At 34.2% G+C, this 17,069-nt stretch overlaps 1 protein-coding gene across 5 annotated transcripts in view; it reads left to right on the plus strand.

Moving 5' to 3' along the window:
- LOC126732679 (probable disease resistance protein At5g66900) overlaps positions 1-17,069 on the plus strand; it is a 63,316-nt gene that overhangs the window by 32,688 nt on the left and 13,559 nt on the right. The window contains exons 1-4 of one of the 5 annotated variants that reach the window (XM_050435665.1): positions 8,071-8,166; positions 12,171-12,229; positions 12,317-12,379; positions 12,478-12,538. The exons of 3 other annotated variants lie outside the window; for them this stretch is intronic. The gene's annotated coding sequence lies outside the window, so the exon portion shown is untranslated. Of the gene's footprint in view, positions 1-8,070; positions 8,167-11,362; positions 11,634-12,170; positions 12,230-12,316; positions 12,380-12,477; positions 12,539-17,069 lie in introns of those variants that run through there. One more of the 5 variants, XM_050435664.1, reaches the window with a different exon arrangement.

Genomic DNA, 17,069 nt, shown 5'->3' on the forward strand with positions numbered 1-17,069 from the left:
AGGAATGGGTATTTTGAAACCCATTCATGTTTGTATTTTGAAACCCTAAATCCAAATCCAAACCCATTCATATTTATATTTTGATACTAAGCACAATACCCAGTACCCACATAAAAATTGCAGAGCACTCTTTACTCCACAAAGACCAAAAAAAAAAAAAAAAAGCTTATAACGAAAAAAAAAAATCGTGATGATCTCAGAAAAGAAAGAGGAAAAGAGATGGTCTGAAGAATGGGTTGTGTTAATGGCAGATGGGTATGGAGAGAAAAGAGTGGCCTAGGAAGAGAAGAGGAAGAGGAAAAAAAAAAGAAAAAGAAAGAAAGAAAGAAAAGAGATGGTCTGAAGGATGAGAGAGACGTTGGTAGTCAATGTGCTAGCAAGGAAAAGACAGGACACAGAAAATGGGGGCCACCATGTGAATATATTTACAAAAATACCATCATAACTCTGTTTCCATAACTTGAAAACACCTAAAAGGTGTTCTCAGTTTCCATAACTCATTACTCAAAAATTAGAGAATTGAGTAATGGAAACAAAAACTAGAAACAATACCAAACACATTTCTCAGCCGTGGGACTCACATATTTTTGAGTTATGGGTGATGGAAACTGAAAATCCAAACAGCCCCTTAAGTGATCCCCCCACCCCTTTCTGTCTCCCCTAAACTGACAGCAAAGAGAATAAGAAAGAGAAACACAACTAGTACCTTTGAATATCCAAAGACACATATCTTCAATTGAGGAGCCGGGCTTCCATCCAACAAAGTGTTTTCTAGCTTTTAGTCACGATGGCATATTTGCTTCACCAAGAAACAAAATAACAAGGAACCGAATATATAAAGTTTCCATAGTAGGGGGAGGAAAGAATAAATTTTTATTATTATAAAATAATAAATAAATAAATAAATAAAAAAGGAAAAATGCTTCGATACCATAGCATAGAATAGCTAACTCCAAATATAAGTTGTTGATGTTAGAGATATATTAGACATATTAGCCCAATGTAATAGGCCCAAGCCTATTCCTGCTTGTACTAGTAGTCTAAGGTTTAGTCGCCTATATATACTCATGTTAAGGTTTATTGTAACATAGGTTATTGTACTACACTCTTATATAATAAAGATGTAACCCTTAAGGAATTCCTCCGTGGATGTAGGCCGACAAGGCTGAACCACGTAACCCTCGTGTTCTCGATGTTCCTCTTCTATGCTTCCCCTTCCGCATCCACTCTAGCATATACAACATGGTATAACACATTGTGTTGCTAATAATATATTTAACAGTTGAAAAGCTTGTTGTCTTCCTGGTGGAGTTTAAATGATTCCAAATGCAACTGCAAGCTTCTCATTTTGGTAGGAAAGATTTTGCTGTTTATGCTCCTTAAATCATGTAGCACAAGTATAAAGGGTGAATTCTATTGGCTACAGCCACCTAGTATAGAAGCCCAGATTACTTTATCAAGCTTCTTAGGCATTCTGTTAATCCCTACATGATACTAACATAATGATTTGTTATACGTGTTAAGCTATCTTCTCCTTTATCAAATAGAAATATTCAAGTCCTTTATCAACTAATCCAGCATGAATACATGCGGAAAGAACCCCAGCAGAAGTAACATGGTCAGGCTGCGTACTTGGTTTCAGAAGAAACTCAGAGAACTTTAGATAGCTTCATTCGGTTGACCATTTTGAGCATTTCTAACAATTAGGAAGTCCACGAAACTAAATCTGATAGAGGCATCCCTTTAAATACTTTTGTTGCATTCTTAATAGTCCCATACTTTGAATCCATATGAACAATAGTACTCGCTGTAAATGAAAAGGGATGAAACCTTTATCCGTGTTATTTAGCCATGAACTTGCTTGCCCAGGTCCTTTACAACATGATCAGCACAAGCATTTAAACACTCGAAACCAGCTCATCAAAACAAAATCTAGTCCACATTGTATATCCATGAATCTCCCTGCCCGTATGTAAGTTTGAAGTTGAAGACAGCAAGAGCACTAAATTTGGTGACCTTATTCAATTTTGAATTTTCACATCTTTAGGCTAGTCATGATGAAGGCACCACAATATCGTTGCCATCCAAGAAAAATTATTCTTTCGGGTTGTAACGACCCCACCCCAACTGTGTAGATATTGTCCACTTTGGGGCCCATACCCCTCATGATTTTGTTCTCCCCCAGGTTGCGCTGGGGAAAAGGCCTCTATACATTGAAGGGAGGTCATTCCTTATAAACACATTCCCATGTGCTTCCTAGGCGATGTGGGATTCCATGGAATGCAAGACCCCCCATTTTGGGTCACTACAATCCACCCCCCTTACGGGCACACGCGTCCTCACGTGTGAGGCCCACACTTCTGACTAGGGCATGGTTCTAATACCATATGTAACGACCCAAGGAAAAGCGATAACCACATCTGCGCTATACCTCAAAAGGACTAGTCACAATTAAGGCCCAGTTCAGCCCAGTAAATACCCGATGTGGGACTCATCACACACCTACACACATCACACAATCAATCAAATTGGGGCATCACAATCTCCCCTACTTAAATCCCTAACGTCCTCATTAGGACCCACTTTGTGGGGTAGTGTCTCTGAGCCCACATGGGATTACCAGGCCGGCTCTGATACCATATGTAACAACCCAAGGAAAAGCGCTAGTCACATCTGCGCTATACCTCAAAAGGACTAGTCACAATTGAGGCTCCTTGTAGTTGAGGCTCCTTGTAGTTGTGGGCCTCATACGCGAGGACGTGTGTGCCCATAAGGGGGGTGGATTGTAATGACCCAAAAAGGGGGGTCTTGCATTCCATGGAATCCCACATCGCCTAGGGATAACGACCCCGCCCCAACTGTGTAGATATTGTCCATTTTGGGGCCATACCCCTCATGGTTTTGTTCTCCCCCAGGTTGCGCTGGGAAAAAGGCCTCTGCACATTGAAGGGAGGTCATTCCTTATAAACACATTCTCATGTGCTTCCCTAGGCGATGTGGGATTCCATGGAATGCAAGACTCCCCTTTTTGGGTCACTACACGGATATTTCATGGAACAAATTTCTAGTCTCTTTAAGCTTCCCTGCCGGCATAGCCAAATATCACCGTGTTCCAAGACCAACAATTCCTTTCACCCATTTCATTGAACACTTTCCTAGAATCCGGTGAGGAGATGATTACAAATGAAACCCAGGGCAAAATAGCAATTTTAGCTATTAGGATTCAAAAAGTTATTTTAACTCTTCACTTTATACTTATCTTCAAATACTCTATTCTTTTACTATTTTACCGGTTTATTTAAATATTATTTCTTCATTTTTATATTATTCTTTCTTTTACCACTCAAACCACTCAGGTCTCTCTCTATTTCTCAAAAAACAAAACAAAAAAGGAAGGTCTCTCTAACTTTTTATTTAAATAATGTTTTTTTGTGATTACTATATTTTACTTTAACTGGATGTTAAATTTCATAAATTTCATAAATAAAAACCTAGAGGTTCAAAAGTTATAAGTTTGGCACCTTTGATACTGTGGGTTTTTTAGTATTTTGGGTACTAAAATATTTTAGCACATTTAATATGAAGACTCTTTCAATTTTATCCTATTCAAACTTTGTTTTTGTTTTTTTTTTTTTTGTTTTTCTTCTTATCTAAAGCTTGCCTCTACCTTCATCAGTTAAAAAAAAAGCTTGCCAGGTAACCACCTATCAACACGATTTTTTTTTCCCCTTCTTTTTTCTGATATTTCATTTTAAGTAATTTAGTTAATCACATTTTTTTTTATGTATAAAGGAATTGATAGATAAAAAAAAAAAAAAAAAAAAAAAAAAAAAAAAAAAAAAAAAAGTCATATTAACATAATAATTGTGATGTGTCACTTTTATAATTTGTCAAATTATTTCTTACATACTATATAATAGGGGTATAAGAGTAAATTTATATAAATTACATTTTTCTTCCTCTCACTTTTTTTCTCAATCAAACAAATGAAATTTATATTAGTTTTCCATTATTCCAACCAAACAAACATGATGGAAAACTAAAATATTTTCTATCTTCCCACAATTTTTCAACATTCCAACCAAATAAAGCCAAGGCGGTCTATTAATTTTTATATCAAAGAATTAAGTTGGAAGAATAAGTGCAGATTGGTAACATAGGTAAAAATGTGTTATTAATGCATGAACTTGTGACTAGGTTTTATTACAAGGTAGGGGCAGTGAAAGGTGCTATATCCATAACATTTTCACAACATTTTTATAACAAATAATAGGCGGTTAGTTGTTATTGGTTCAAATTTGAACTTAACACTAAGATTACATTTTTGTTCCAATAATAACAACCAGTAACAACCTATCACTTAAGATTTGTTGCAAAAATATTGTGAAAATGTTGTGAACATATCATTTCGGTTCCTAAGGATCAAAACTTATGGTTGCTAGATTTTTAGATGAATGGTAACATTTAGTTTTGCTATTGTTTGGATATTAGGACTATTTGGTTTTGTGACAATTTTGGGGATGTTTTTTTACTAAAACATCTTTGATGTGTCCTCGACCTTGGTGGAAAATGGCACTAAAGAACTTGCTAAATTTGTGGGAATATGTTAGTGGGCATTTAGTGAAGCCCCCTTTTTTTTTTTTTTTTTTTGAGAAAGTAATGAAGCCAACGTGGTTCTTACGGCTTAAAGCAATCATGCCTAGATTTTGGGTAAATACAGCAAATCAATCAAGTGGCTCATAGACTTTGCAAGCATTCGCATCTAATTTGGTAAAATGATAAAATCAATCTCTTAGGTCAATGGGTAAGCTTAAAATAGGCCCATCCTTTTACCCTACGTACCATATTCCTTCAATTTCTCTATTAAAATCTATTGGGCTAGACCAATTCCAAAAATAAAAAGAATAAGGTTAAAATGCAAAACTCATTATCTAAGTTTCATTACTTTTCATTTCAGTCCTCTAAGTTTTAAATATTTTCAATTCAGTCATCTGTTAACTCACCATCCATATTTGCTATTAACCTGCTCAAAATGATGCCGTTTTGACCATAATTTAATATTTCTTTTTTCTTTTTTTCTTTTAAAAAAAAACGTTAATTTTAAAAAATAAAATAAAAAGCCTTGGCCTATGTTTCTCAGGGAAGACAATAGGGGACGAGTGCTGGCCGGCCTCCTGTGGCGATTTGTGAACACAAACCCCCACGATGTTGTATTGTGCTCAGTGTGCTCGCTCACAAAGTTCAAGTCGTATTAATAGTTTAATACTATTATTAATATTAGTATTTCTGGGAAGGCTCCCACTCTAATGCATATCCATCTCTATATCTACCTAATTCTCTCTTATGCTTGTAGCTTTTTATTTTTATTTTTATTTTTTAATTTGTATTTGCTACAAACAAACAGAGAACAGATAAAATAGTAGATAGATATGGAAGGGAAATGATATCTTCTTACATGAGCTGGATTTAAGTAAACAATTATCCAATCTCGTAAACGAGACCTAGCAATGGCGTGAAAAGAGAAAAAGAAAAAGATCAATTCAGCCTGCAAATATTTGCATTCGTTTTCTTTAAAATATTTACAATTCCTATATTTCAAATCAACATCGTTATCCATTAGGTAAGTAATGAATTTAATAAAAAATAGAAAGGAAGATATAATTGAGAAATGTCAATGGGGTAGGTCAGATCAAGAACCGGTCCATATGAGAAATAAAGAAAAGCACAGAGATGAGGAAGACTAAAAAGGAAAGAAATACTTACAGAGAGAGAGAGAGCTGAACAGAGGAAGGATTCAAACTACTTATCAAACACGCCAATGGATCATAGGCCAAGGGAAGTCAGTCCACTATGTCTAACTGGGGAAGCCAGCTATGCAATTATCCCATCAAGCCAATGAACACCATGCCATGTCCAATCTTAAGTCCCCTTAGTTGGGATATAAAGAGGAGCTCGTAACTCCGGTGAAGCGATGACCAAACCAAGCGAGATGAGGATGCAGAAAAGGATATGTCACCTCCATATTAAATTATTCTATCCACTGCAAGTACTTATGTAATTGCATGTGACCTCTACATTAATAATTCTAAATCAATACAATGAATCAATAAAATCTCATTGTATTGAGTCAGATTTTAAATCCTTATTCAAACCTCCCATATTTTCTTTTCTTTTCTTTTTTTAGGGTAATTACACTTCCTTTCCTTGAAGTTTGAAAGAATGACACTTCACTGCAAGCTAAGATGAAAAAAAAATGCTCCTCTATCTTGAGAATTGAAGAAAATAATGTTAATATCAATGATGGAATATTCTAAACTTTAAAAAGATTCTTTATATCAAACTTTGAATACAGATAGTGAAAATATAACTTATACAATTTAATATAAAAAGTAAAGTTTTTCCAGCACCTTTAATATTTAATATTCTAAACTTTACCTTTTTCTCAACAAAAAAAAAAAAAAAAAAAAGAAGAGATGGTGGTGCACTTCTTCCATATTTTTCTTTTTTTTTTCTTTTTTTTTTTTTTCTTCACGAAATATTTTCATGATCCTTCTTCATTTCACGAAACATTCATTGCTTCTCCGAATTTCAGTTTTTACTTTTTAGTATTTAGTTTACAATTTCAAAGCATTAATTGTAAAGTTTATTTAAGTTACTCGCAAAAAATTAAAAACAAAAACAGTTCTTGAAAGATGTAGGAAACATTAAAAAAAAAAAATGTAGGCATTTCTTAAAAACTGTGATTTTTTTTAACTGTATTTAGTGTATGTTTGAGAACAACTTATTTAGCTGAAACTGAAAACTTTTTGCTAAAAGTACTGTAGAAAACTAAAAAGTAGCTGAAATAGTACAATGGGGCCAAAAACAGTACCAAAAAATGCAATGGGAACCATGAACAGTAGCAAAAATAAGGTGAATTGAAAAAAAAAATGGCTTTTTAAGCAATTTCATACACACCTTAGTTTTAGACTCAAACGTAGACTCAAATAAGGTAAAAGTAAACGTAGACTCAAACGCGTATGGTTTCATCAGTACCTAAACGCCACCTTAGTTTTAGACTTTTAGTATCCGTTTGACAAAAATTATTTTTGTCAACTTATTTTACTATTTAACTTATTTTGCTACTATTTATGGGTCCCACTGTATTTTTTGATACTATTCATGGGTCCTACTGTACTATTTCAGTAAAAAGTTTTTAGTTTCAGTAAAATAAGTTGTTTCCAAACGGACAAACAAGTTATTTAGCTAAAGTTGAAAACTTTTTCCTGAAAGTGTTAAAAAAAAAAGTTAAAAAAATAAGCTGAATAATATAGTGGGGTCTATAAATAATATTAAAAAGCACCATGAAACCTATGAACAATAACAAAAATAAGCTAAAATGAACCATAAGTTACAAATTTAAGCACTTTCCAAAGCCTCTCCTAAACTTCAAAGAATAAAAGTATAATTATTATTATTTTTCTTTATGAATCAATTTTAAATAGGAATCCATTAAAATGACATGGATCAAAGATTCAATTGTTCCTTGTTAGATAGGATTGAAATTTTGAAACTCATTTTTGCCAAACAACAACATTATCATTCAACTAGCAAATAAGAAAGGTAGATCCTTTTAATGAATTATGGGTTTCAAATTTTCATTTTTTGAAAATTTGAAACCCATAATTCATCAAAAGGATCGATCTTAAAAAAAAAAAAAAAAAAAAACCGTGGCCTCGACCTTCACGTCAAACTGTAATAAGCACTAAAGTAGGAGAAATTATTTGCTCCTCCCGGATGGAGGAATGACGTGGTCCTCCTAGTGATATGTACCAATAAAAAGCAGCCACATATTAAAACAAAAGCTGAGTCAACAACCACACCTGCTGCAATACTACTTCGGCCTTTTAAAAACAAATATTGAAATACACTTTCACTTCTAATCCTACTTAGCTGCTTCACCAAAAATTCTAAAACCCAAAAATTTCCAAACCGCCCAGCTCTCTTCTCTCTCCCTCCCTGTATCATTGAAGAAATTTTTCTTTGCATGAACAAGCTCTATGAGATTTTGAACTAACTTTGTTCTTGGGTTTAACTTTTTCTAGCTTGTTTCCCTCTTTTCCCCTATGACTGAAGTGGTTGCTGGAATCCAATGCTCACCATCGCAACTAACCATGGCTGATCAAGGTATGTTACAAAGTCTCATTTCACTTTTCAAAGTATTATTTTCTTGCTCTGTTCTATCTCTATGTAGTTTATAATACAGTGCCTTCTACATATTTGATAAAAAGCCCAAGATAAAAAAGTTTTAAAAGAACAAAATTTTTATTTTTATTTTCTTTCTATTTAGTTTTCCTGACTATGTGCCCTTGTTTTTAACTCTAGATTGCAGGTCTTTTATTTTAGAATAAGTCTTTAACTGAGACCTTAAGTTCAGTATTATAACGTTGCTGGGTTTCTCTTTTTTTTTTCTTCTTTTTTTTTTTTCTTTTTTTTTGCATTTGATTGTTGCTGTTGCTGATGCATTTGAATGTTGTGGTGTTTTTAATCATACATATTAGAGTCAATGAGGAAGGTGTTGAAGATATTGAAACTTTGCTTGGAATGGTGTTGCATAGTGAGGATGAAGCATATAAATTGTAAAATGACTATGTCATTCGAATTAGGTTCAGTGTTAGGAAAGAAAACTCAGATATGCAAAAAATGTTGTAAGACAATGAGATTATGTGTGTTCAAAAGAAGGATTCCCACAAGATAGTGACAATTTGGATGATAAGAAGTTCAAAAAATTACAAGCTAGGACCGATTGTGAAGCTAGTATCCGGTTTACAGTGACAAATGGTGAGTGAAAGGTTACTCACTTCAATCCTACTCATAATCATGAGCTTGCAAAGCCAGAAGAAAGGCCATTTCTAAGGTCAAATTGAAAAATAACTGATACTCAATTAGGTGTTATAAAAACTTTCAAGGAAGCGGGTATAAGAACAATAAGCGCATATTCCTATTTAGTTGAGGAAGCTGGAGGGTTTGAAAATGTTGGGTTTACGAGATCGCTATAATGTGGTGAACAAGCAGAAGTTAATCAATTTTGAGGCTGGAGATGCTCAAAGTTTAGTAAACCACTTTAAACGAAAGCAAGTAGAAGATCCTATGTTTTTTTATGCAATTCAAGTTGATCAAGAAAATCGAATGACAAATTTTTTTTGGAGAGATGGCAAATCAAGGACTAATTATAATTTTTTTGGAGGTGTTATGTGTTTTGACACTACATATCAAACTAACAAGTATAATATGATATGTGCCCCATTTGTAGGTGTCAACCATCATTGGAAGAATGTACTTTTTGGTTGTGCATTTTTATTGGATGAAACAACTGTTTCTTTTTGTAAAGTTGTGGTTTACAACTATGTTTTATGTTCGCTTTATTCCATGACAAAAAGTGTTGTAATTGCTTTAATTTTGTTTCTTGTGTTTTGTGGGATTTTATTGTATTGGGTTTAGTATTAAGTTGGTGATGACTCAAGCTTAATTGAAGATCAAGTGAATTTCGCAAGAAGCTAACCCACAAAGTAGCCACATGAGAAGCACATGATTGGAAGTTGAAAAGTCGTGCCAGGCTTAGTTTCGCGAGTGTCTCGTAGGTAAGGCCTTTTCGCGAGATAGTCATGGGAAATTGTAAGGAGGCCATTTAGAGAGAAAAAACCCTAGATAGATTTTCTACAACACACACACCCATCTTTTAGAGAGAGAGCTACTTATCCTTAGTGAAAAATCATTGTAGCCTCTTCTCCTTCCCTCTCCCATTGTCATACCTTGAGAGGAGATTTGTACCTAAACATAACCCAAACCTTTTCAGAGTGTAGAGAGTGTTTTGGAGCTTAGGAAGCTTTGGGGATTTGCCAAAAGAAGCCAGTCAAGCTTGGCAGATGCAATCGGGCGTATTGCGGGATCTAGAAAGCTAGACAAGACACGGTTCTGAGAAGTCTTGTTGGGGTAAGAGCTTGGAGGGCTTAGGTACATTTGGTAGATTAGGTTTGGAGGGTCTCTTACTATTCGTGTATCTCAACTTATTGTCTAATGAATCAATTTACCGCTTAGAGGGCGGTGGAGAGGTTTTTCGTCGAGTTTTTCGGTTTCTTCTTCAATAACACATCGGTGTGTTATCTTGTGTTTGCATTCTCTCTTCTCTTACTCTTGTGCTTTACTTTTATTACTTGTTGTTCATGCTTATGCACTAGAATAGTTTTATTGGTTTATTGTGCTTCATTTACTCTTGTTCCACACTTAGATAAGTTAGAATAAAAGCAATCTAGCCATATTTTTTAATTGGATTGGGGGTCTAAACAGCTCTTGTCTTTTTAACACAAATTCGGCTTTCACTTTTACTTGGTTGTTTGAAACATTCTTAGAATCAATGGGAAATAAAAAACCAAAGATAATTTTTACTGACCAATGTCAAGCAATGAAGAATGCTATAAGAGTTGTGTTTCCTGGTACATGTCATCGCTTGTGCTAATGGCATATCTCAAAAAATGTTGCAGAAAATTTACCAAGGCATTATGGGATTCTTGAATTCAAGAGTAGATTTAATAAGATTCTTTATAATTGTAAGATTGAATCAGAGTTTGAGTCTTCTTGGGATGCCTTACTTAGAGTTTACAATTTGGTGGGCAATAAATGGCTTAACACTTTATATGAAAGTCAGGGAAGGTGATGTTCAGTTTTTAGTCATAACATTTTCTCTACAAGAATGAAAGCTTCATCAAGGAGTGAGAGTGTAAATAATGTTTTTCAACATATGGCATGCAAAATAATGAGGCTAACAGAATTTGTACACGAGTATGAGAAAGCTTCAAAAAATATGCGGGTGGAAGAGTTAGAAGAAGATTTTCGTTGCAAACAAGGTACATCTTCTCAAATAGTCAAGAATTGTGGACTTTTGAAACATGTATTATCTGTTTATACTCATACATTTTTCAAAATATTTGAGTTAGAAATTGCTTCTACCTTGGGGGTTACACACCAAGATGTGTATTATGATGGAGTGTCTACCTATGAAGTTATTGAAGGAGGTGGTTGGAAGGTTTGTGTTGTCCAATTTAACTCCTCAAATAATGTTGTGACATGTAGTTGTAAAATGTTTGAAACATTGGGATTACTATGTTAACATGCTTTGCGAATACTTATTGTGAAAAATGTCACAGAGCTGCTTGTTCAGTATATTTTGAAAAGATGGACAAAAGATACAAAGAAAGATAGTGTTTTATGTGATCATTTAAAACCAGCAAGTGCAAATGATGAGTTGTCAGTGACTTCACGCCGTAACGAATTAATGCACTCAATTTATGAAATTTTCACAAAAAGTGCAGCAACAACTCGACATACTGAAATGTGCAAAAGAAAAGTAAGAGAGATGATAGAATTAGTTGAAAACGATATGGAGCAGTTAAATGTGGCTAGAGATGGTGATGAAAAAAAAAACAAGATTGTTGCTAATAATGTCTTTGATGATGCTGAGAAGACAAATTGCTCTCTCAATAGTTTGCCAATATTAAATCCCCCTTGTGTGCGACCAAAAGGAGTCACAAATGCAAGACTCAAAAGCAACTTGGAGAAGCATAAAAGGAAGCCATTAAAAGATGTTACAAGATCAAGTAAATCTTTGTTCTTTTATTTAAATTTTATATTGAAAAAAAAAATTCTAGTAGTGTGGTTCAAATATTGGTTTGTTGTGAATAATGTCCATGATTTCCTCTCCTTTTTTTTAGAACAATTGCCAACAAGAGGACTTCCAACAAGCTCTAGCCATGCCCTTAAATTTATTGATTCTTTTCTAAACAATTTTATATGGAGGACTTTCAAGTATTTTGATTTAAAAATGTGCTTACTCTTTATAAATGATGCACTATATGATACACATTATCATGTAAATCTTCACTGTGCAAAGTTACAAGAATATAAATTTTTTTTATTGCCTTTATTGTATGCATTTATCAAGTTTTCTTATATATGTTACCTTATCTATATTACCTTTGGAATATTTGTCATTCATGTACCATATGCAACACACAAGTGCTATGAAAATAACAATATTACTAGCTTTATTGATAATAATTGTCTTATGAAAATATATGCATTTAGAACAATTGTCATTAATTCACAAAACTCAACCTTTGCTCCACAATGTACAGGTCTTTGACAACCAAAGCACCCATCTAGTGTACCCATGGATGAGAGTTATAATAATCAAGTATAATCTAAGCCCCTTGCATCCTCTTCTTTATTTATTTATTTTTTTTTTAATGATGCCATATTAATCTCTTATAATATTTTATAGGTATTCCTTCCTCCACCCATGCCAACAACCATTAGCCCAAGTCATTTTCAACATCCAAATCAGGTAAAAGTAAATAAAAATAAATAAATAATTGATTTGTGTAATTGAATGTTCATTTAAAAAAATATCTAACATTTAAGCTTGAGTTAATTTGAATGTAGAACCCCTTTTCCTATTGGAGCGGTGCTTCTCCAAATTTCAGCTTCACGAATATGCTTCAAAGTAACGATTTCTTGAATCATTTAAGTCATGCAAAATACTTGTTGTTTCTATTTTTTATTCTTCATTAGTTATGTTTATTTATTTGTATCAATAGTTATCACCATGTTACTAATAACTGAAAAATGTCCATCTCTATTTGTGCAGAATTCTTTCTTGTGAGTTTTTAGACCCCTTAAAACACAATTGGATTAACCTAGTTAATTAGCCAAGTTATTACTTAGTCCAAATTTCAGATCTAGGTTATCACAATCAAACAATCATATCATGCATAGCAGCGGAAAGATAAATAAGACAATGATATGATCACCCAGGAAACTAAACTGGTAAAAACTTGGGGAGGATTTAACCTAGCTATCCTCAAGGTAAACCTAAATCCACTATGAAAGAATCGAAGTTTTACAATAGGACTTAGACCACTAACATCCTATTGCTACCCACCAGTAGAAACTTACTGACACGACCACGTGCAAGCTCCGAGACCACGGACTCCTTCTTTCTTGGATTCTCCAGCAAGTACAAGCACACCCGCTTGTGATTCTTTAAGTTCTTATGGAAGCAACTAAATGATCATCAAGTTCTTGAACGAATCTCCTTCTTGATAATCCTAGGTTTGTGTAAAGGAAAGCTCCTCACAAATCTCACAAGAGATTTACACAAACAGCAATATGAGCAACACTAAAACGTGGCTAGGGTTTGCCTTATATACCTAGGGCAAAAACACAAAACCCTAAACATTTTAAATGAACTAGGGCTGAGTTGGAATTCTGCAGAAAAACGCATTCTGCCTAAATTTCGATTGATTGAGCCTAAGCTTCGATCAATTGAACCAGGCCAAAATGTACTATTAAATCTGCATCAACTTAAATCCAACTTTACATAAATGACACAATTTTGAGCAAGTCTAAACACGATTAAACATCTTGTTTTGATCATGGTTTGCCAAAAATACACATTAGAGTTCTAAATACATAAGATCCTAAGTCTTTAGAACCTAACAAACTCCCCCTTTGGCAATCTGTGACAAAACACAACTAAAAGCTCAAAGTTTACAAAGAAAAGCCCTTTACAAAAAAAAAATGCTCATTAAAAAAAAATCCAATCCTAACTACTATCCATCAGTTGCAAGTGTAGATAGCAGCTCAATTGAATCAACCTGTATATTTCCTGAAACACTAAACAAAATGCATAAACGCATGTGTGGAAAATACAAGTAAACAAAATAAATTCTTGATTTCACTCAACACAAAATAAAGACATATATCAACGAATAACTCATAAATATAAATCAATAAGTAGTGAAACAAGAAACATATAAAACAATAAATGTATCTCCCCCTATCATGAATAACCCAACAATATAGCAAGAGCTAAAAAGGGTAAATACAAAGTGAAGCACCTAGATACAATCTAATATCCACAAGCTCCAACAAACAAAAATGCTCTCCCCCTAAAAACAAAAACTCTACAAGTGCTCAAACCCAAAATGCACTCTCCCTTTTTGTGACGGAATGCCAAAGGGCAATCAAAATCCATCATCAAAAGGAGGTGGCGGTGAGGATCGTCGAAACTGTGCCAACTCTGCACATAAAGCACGGATCTCATCGAGCACGTCCACCAAAATTTGTCCATGAGCTGCCTGAACGGTCAAAACATGATCCAACGTACGTCGAATGTCTAAATCATCCAAAGTAGTCGATAGAGGAACATCAATATCAGCAGCATCAGCACCAGACGCCTCAGCCGTATCAGCACCTGTAGAAGAGGAAGAAGGGGGAACAACACCAGATGACTCACCTCTAGGACGTGTAGAGCCAATTCTCAATTGAGTAGCCCTCTGCTTAAGGAAGGTGGCACCCATGGGAGCTATGACATGAACGGGCTCACAAGCAGGGAAATCAGCTAAACTAAGAAACAACAAAATCCTATGAATGAAAATAGAATGAATAAGAGCATGAGCTACAACAAAACTCTTATAACTTTGTTCAAAGAACGAAGAAATAGATGAGGAAAGCTGATAGACGCACCGGAAATAAAAGCGTACAAAAACACACATCGCTCAAGAGGGATGGTGTGGAGATGAGAAATAGGCTACAAAGAATGACACGTTATCCTAAAGAAAAGATAGGCAGTTTCAGTAAGCTCAGCAGACGTGATCCAAGGATCAAAACCCCACTGGATGGAAGACCCAGTGATGTATGACATAATGTCATCTAAAGGTGGAGACTCCTCATAGGGATAGACAGGCTCCCTAACGATCGGAACCCCAAAAGCTTCAACCACTATCTAAGGGGTAATAGTGAACTCAACACCTCGTATCCAACTCTTAACAAGGGTGTTGGAATTATAGACGTGGCAAGAGAGATTCAAGAAGAACTCTCTAATTAGAGCGGTCGTGGGTGGATGATCTACCTCTAACAAAAACAACCAACCTCTACACTCAAGGTTTGTCCTAATGGCCAGATCGACCACATCTAACACAACAGAACGCTCAGCCCAAATCTTTCTCTTACAGTTCAGTTTCTCATAGACCTCTCTGCTTTTGTCATTCCTGAACAACTCACTCCTAGAGGGAGACTCAGAGGAAGTGGAGGGGGTCCTATGGGCTCTAGTCTTCCTAGGCATGGTGCTAGAATAAGGACAAGGACACAAAGCAGAAAAAACAACAAGAACCAAGGGCAGACTACAAGTTAGTACAAAAACAAAATAGAACAAAAATCTATATGATGTATGAACAAATTAAATGTCATAATGCATGCCCTAATGCAGTGCAATTAAGTTCAAATTAAGTTCAAGTTCACAAAATTGGCTTGAGCATAGAGTTTCTAACAAATACCCCAAAAATTTGAAAAACCACTCATTCAATTTGTAAAAAATTGACAAATTGATCATCACACAAGATAGAATACATAAAATAATGATCAATTACATCAATTCAACAAGTCAATTTCATCAATTTACACCAATTTGAACAAAATCCCCAAATTCGGATAAAAACAAGCCCTAGAATTTTCAATTTCGCACAAAACACCAAATTGATCAAATTAAACATCATAGATCATGATTATAACATTATAGGAACAAAACCCAATGATCAATTTCAAAAAAAGTGACTTGAATCATCAAAAATCCCAAATTGAAAAGCTCCAAAAATACCCAATGAAATGCATGAAAACATGAAATAAAATGCAAAAGGAATGGCAGAATGGACTTACCGGCTTATAGAGAGGAAAACCTTGCAAAAAATCTGGAGGAAAACGACAAAATATTGGTGGGCGAGCCTTGTCCAATTCGGAGAATGAAAAAGGTTTGAAAAACTTTCTGAAAATTAAGTTTGAACGAGTCAAACTCTGCTTTTAAAAAAAAGCCGATTCACGATTTTTTATTGATCGAAACAGACAAAGGCTTCTTTAAAAATTTTAAAAACAATTTCGATTGATCGAAAAACATATTGGATCAATTGAAGCAGACAGAGGCTTCCTTAAAAATTTTAAAACAATTTCGATTGATTAAAAAATAGATTGGATCAATCGAAGCAGACAGAGGCTCACAAATTTTTTGAGAAAAAACACAGTTTTTGAAAATAACAAAGACACATTTTAGAAACACCTCAAAACATTGAAATTGATGAACAAAATGCATAAGTATGTGACGTAATATTTTTCAAAAACAAAGTTTTAAACCCAGTTTTCCCAAAATTAAGATTTTCAAGCCTTTTCCATAAATTCTCAAGCATCAAAATTGTTTCGCATAAAAACTCAAAGTATTTGCAAACTTGGTTGGTCAGACCAAAGACACACACAATAACATATACAATGTTTAGCAAAAAGTAACTTGTGTAGTGTGTGCAACTAGCAAAAACTTGAGATACAAGTGAGGTGATATGTGTATAGCAATTAAACACAAAGTCTACAAAATTCATCACATAGAATTTGAAAGAAACTATATCCAAAAGAGTTACATCATATAACTCCCACATCTCCTAGATCATAAGCTTGCAATCATGTAAATTTCTTGATTTTGCCTCATATTGTACACACAAATTTTAATTATTTAGAAACTTATTAAAATAGCCGAGATAATATACACACCAATTTTAGCAATTATTTGATTTAGCTTTAAGTCCAATAATGTACACACCAATTTTAGCATTTAAACCGAGGCTACACCTTATGATTTTTTTGTGCATGTACTACACTTTTTCGAGCACAAAATCTTACGATATGCACTAAGGTGTTCATGATTGGCTAGTGAACAATGGTGAGATAATTATTTATGCCTTTCTCTAAAGGTTCAAGTCCAACAATAAAAAACATGTGACTTCAAGATCAAGCCAAAGTGATCAAAACCATAAACATCTTTCCCACACAACATGCACTACAAAGTTTCAACTAGTAAAGTGTAATAAGTAAGCTCATTAAAGCTAAACAAAATACAAAAGACATGTTATGTGAAAATAAATTGGCCAACCTTGTTTTCAAAAACCAAGAAAATAGTGCAAAACACAATTTGCTTCCTTTTTCTTCCTTTTTTT

The sequence above is a fragment of the Quercus robur genome, chromosome 6 (genome assembly GCF_932294415.1).
Source record: "Quercus robur chromosome 6, dhQueRobu3.1, whole genome shotgun sequence".
Classification (NCBI taxonomy): domain Eukaryota; kingdom Viridiplantae; phylum Streptophyta; class Magnoliopsida; order Fagales; family Fagaceae; genus Quercus; species Quercus robur.